We start from the raw sequence: 4,535 nt of genomic DNA, 5'->3' as shown, positions 1-4,535 counted from the left end.
ATGTCAGTAATATTATTTTATAATTCAACAAGTCCATTGTCTGTTTTTGACGATCTTAACTGGGGCTTATTTTTGGGGTAGGGCTTATATCATGACCACCCTGGAAAACCATGCTAGGCCTTATTCTCTGGTAAGGTCTTATTTACAAAGAAGTATAGTATGTAACATGGAAAAATAGCTCTCCTGCCTGGGTAGAAGTGGAAGCCATGAGGGGGTCCCTCCCGATGGAAGTCCTTAAGACATCATCCCCGAAATATCGCAAAGTCCCAGGAGGTGCTCTGGACAAGAGAGCAGGGGCATACAGAAGTCCTGATGAGGGTCTGGCTGAGGCCTCATGGCCCAGCAGAGTTCCACAAGGCTGGGAAGGATGGGTGAGTTGCTCCCCTGAGAGGCTCTGAGGGCACAGTTGACACATTATGATTTGGCAGCCTCCAGGGAGTTATGTAACCCATGAAAAGAGCTAACCCACATGTGTAGAAGTGGAAGCCATGAGGGGATCCCTCCCGATGGAAGTCCTTAAGGGAGAAAGAGAGGCAGAAAACAGCCAGGATGGGAGAACTGCCACTTGGGTGAATGGGTCCAGGCCACGGCCCCCTCTGGGATGGAAGTCCAGAAGGGGGAGAGAGGTAGAAAGCAGCCAGGTAGGGAGTGCTCCTGCCTGCATGAGATGGTGTGGATCATGCCACCACCAGTGGGACAGAAGTCCTCAAGGGAGCATCATGTGGAAGGCTGCGGGGACAGGAGTGCTCCTGCCTGGGTGAGCGGGGTCAGGTGGAGACCCCACAATGGAAGTCCTCAAAGGAGCACAGGGCAGAGGGCTGCATGTCCTGGAGAGCTACTACCCGGGTTAGCAGGGTCAGGCGGAGGTCTCCACAATGAACATCCATAAGGGAGTGAACGTTGGGCATCTTCTGGGCCTGGAGAGCTCCTGCCAGGCAGGGAGAAGGCATCCAACCTCGCCTGGTACATGGCTGCATCCCCAAAAAATCACCAAATCCCCGGAGGTGCTCTGGATGGGAGAACAGGGGGACACAGAAGTCTTTATGAGGGTGGACCTGCCCCTTGGTGGCCAAAGGAAGTTCCGCAAGGCTGGCTGCGATCGAAGGGAAGTCCCTCTGAGAAGGTGTGAGGGCACAGAAACATTGCACCATTTGGCAGCCTTCAGGGGATAGGCGGGAGATGTAGACCATAGAACTCTGGACCAGAAAGTAGGGGATGTGGAAGTCCCGATGAGAACAGGCCTGCCTCTCAGTGGCCAAGGGGAGTTCTGCGAGGCCAGCTGGGATTGGACCGAAGCTCCACGGTGAGGCTCCGAGGGCACACGTGACACCACACGGTTTGCCAGCCTGCAGGGGACATGGAGGTGGCTGGGTCCCCTGAGGTGAGTTGGGGCAGTGGCCAGGAGAGCTGGCTGACAGAGCGGGCATGCTGAGGGCCACCCCCAGAAGCCTAGTGTGCGATCCCATCCTCCCAGACCCAGAGGTGCAGAGATACGGCCGCCCAGAGTGGAGCCCAATGCCCACCCAGTTCCCATGCTGGGGCCACATCGGCCGTCCTCCTCCAATGCCTGGAGTCCAGTGGCAGGGTGCTCTTGCATGGGGATCAGGGGAGGATGGGTAGTCTGGCCCCCGAGGGCCTCACTGTCCCACGCCCCCCATGACTACACTCGGAACGTGACGTCAGATCAGATGTGGCGACCCCTGGAATTTAAGCAAATTACTAAGTGGAGGAAAATAAACTAACCAGGATTCCCTCAGTAATGGTGAGTGAAAAGGGAAGAGCCCAGTGCTGAATCCCTGCCTGGGTGATGGGCGTAGGGAAATGATGCATACGGAAGTCCAACTTCCCCGAGCCACCCATGGGGCCCAAGTACTTGTGATCGATGCTAAGGCCGCAGATGGTTCGAGGCCAGTGGTGGCTGCCAGCGCGTCAGGATCAGGTCTTCCCAGAGTCGGCTTGTTTGTGAAGGCAGGGCAAAGTGGGTGTTAAACTCCATCTAAGACAGAACACTGGCACGAGACTGATAGCAGACAAGTACCATAAGAGAAAGTTGAAAAGAACTTTAAAAAGAAAGTTCAAGAGGACGTGAAACCATTCAGAGGTAAATGGGTGAGGTCCATGCGGTCCGGCCTGAGGATTCAAACCGGCGCCCATGCCAGTCACCCGGGTGAGGCGGATCCCCCCTCCCGGGGTAGAGGGGGACCATTCCTAGGTGCGCTGGCCACCATTGAGCGCACTTCCTCAGTGCAGTGTGCTGTGACCAGCTCCAGGTTGGCCAGGAAGGCCATGCAGAAGGTGGCTCCCCTCCCTGGAGGGGAGTGTTACAGCCTGTGGCATCAGCCCTTGTTGTGCCCTGGGGTCGTGGGAGATGACCGCTGCTGCACCCACCCCCACCCTTGTGGTGGGAGTTGGGGGCCTCCGTCTCCCGGTGGGAGTGTCGACTGGGCCAGACTGCCTTCAGTGCGGCCCAACCACATCCCATCCTGGGGGCCGTGGCAACATCAGTGACCCACCCATCCTGTCTAGAAATACAGACCAAGGAGTCTAACAGATGAACATGTCCAAGGGTGGGCAGGAGACTGCACGGCCCAATGAAAGTGAAGGCCGGTATGCACCGGCTGAGGCGGGTGTCCCCCGCCTCTTGAGGGGGTGCACACCGCAGGCCCATCTCGCCCATCCCGCCGGGGAGGTGTAGCATGAGCACACCTGGTGAGATCCGAAAGATGGTGAACTATGAATGGGCAGGGCAAAGCCAGAGGAAACTCTGGTGGAGGTCCGTAATGGTCCTTATGTGCAGATCGGTCATCCAATTTGGTTATAGGGGTGAAAGACTAATTGAACCGTCTAGTAGCTGGTTACCTCCAAAGTTTCCCTCAGGATAGCTGGCAATTGGTGGACACAATTTTATCTGGTAAAGCAAATGATTAGAGGTCTTGGGGTTGAAATGATCTTAACCTATTCTCAATCTTTAAATGGGTAAGAAGCCTGACTCACTGGCTAGGAGCCAGGAGTGGAAAGCGAGTGCCCAGTGGGCCACTTTTGGTAAGCAGAACTGGTGCTGTGGGATGAACTGAATGCCAGGTTAAGGCTCCCAATGCCAACACTCATCAGACTCCAGAAAAGGTGTTGGTTGATATAGACAGCAGAACGGTGGCCATGGAAGTTGGAATCCACTAAGGAATGTGTAACAACTCACCTGCTGAATCAACTAGCCCTGAAAATGGATGGCTCTGGAGCATTGGCATCATACCCGGCCATCGCCAGTGCTGGGAGCTGAGGGGGCTATGCTGCGATGAGTAGGAGGGCCGTCACAGTAGCACTGAAGCCCTGGGCGAGTGCCTGGGTGGAGCCGCTGCTGGTGCAGATCTTGGTGATAGTAGCAAATATTCAAACAAGAGTTTTGAAGGCCGAAGTAGAGAAGGGTTCATTGTGAACAGCAGTTGGACATGGGTCAGTCTGTCCTGAGAGATAGGTGAGCGCCGTTCCAAAGGGACAGGTGATGGTCTCCATCACCCTCACCTGAATGAAAGGAAGTTGGGTTCAGATCCCCGAATCCAGAGCAGCTGAGACAAAATGATTGACTTTAACAATTGGCTAAGCTTATGATGTCATTCTAAAGGAATCCAGTATCTGTCTGCCTGGGATGACATGATCGACAGACCACACTGCTTTGCCAGAGATGGCCTGCACCTGTCGCCCTTGGGATTCCAGATATTGGCAAAGGCTCTTGCCACCCCTATAGTGCCTTTTTTAGGCAAGGTTCAAATGACAAATTCACCACTGTAACAGGTACAAGCAAGCAAAATCTGAGGGTAATACTACTCAATGCTAGAAGTCTAAACCTCAAAATGCACTCACTCGAGACACTCTTTAAAATGGAGAAGATTGACATCTGTGCAGTGACAGAGACCTGGTTCAAAGCTCCAGGGAGCATCCCTGCATTACCAGGCTATAATTCATATCACACGTTTCGGCCACCAATCCCAGACCGAAACACTAAAGGTGGAGGCATGTCCATATTCATTAAGGATATCCACACCTCCAAGCTAGTTGCTCAGCATAATGCATCTGAGATTATCCAAGTTCAACTAACTCTGGGCAAAAACGCAATCCAGATTGTAGCTTGCTACAGACCCCCCACCATGCCCCAGGATTCCTACTCCTCTTTTCTTGATACACTGGAAAATATTAAGGTACAACCCAACACTCTAATAATGGGTGACTTCAACTACCGTACCATTAACTGGGAAAACTACTCATGTACCAATGCTTTTGCACAAAGTTTTCTGGAAATCATCAATTCCAACACCTTGGATCAACTTAACCACATCCCCCACCAGGGGCAGCAATATCCCTGATCTGGTCATCACCAACATTGGTGACTGGTGTTCCACACCAGAGGTCAGCTCCTCGTTGGTCAGATCTGACCACAAGCTAATCATCCTAGACATCCACATCCCGATCCCATCCCCCATTAGGAAAACAACCGTAAAAAATTTCTGCAAAGCCAACTTCACGCTTCTTAAGACAGAAGT

The 4,535-nt window shown here is 53.2% G+C and overlaps 1 pseudogene; it reads left to right on the top strand.

The window, feature by feature from the left end:
* The first annotated feature begins 1,674 nt into the window (after positions 1 to 1,674).
* The window catches only part of LOC122814702, a 6,892-nt pseudogene continuing 4,031 nt past the window's right edge, over positions 1,675 to 4,535 (top strand).

Source organism: Protopterus annectens, chromosome 10.part0, assembly GCF_019279795.1.
Source record: "Protopterus annectens isolate FY-2018-M chromosome 10.part0, PAN1.0, whole genome shotgun sequence".
In the NCBI taxonomy this organism is placed as follows: domain Eukaryota; kingdom Metazoa; phylum Chordata; order Ceratodontiformes; family Protopteridae; genus Protopterus; species Protopterus annectens.
This window is presented reverse-complemented; position numbering and strand designations above follow the sequence as displayed.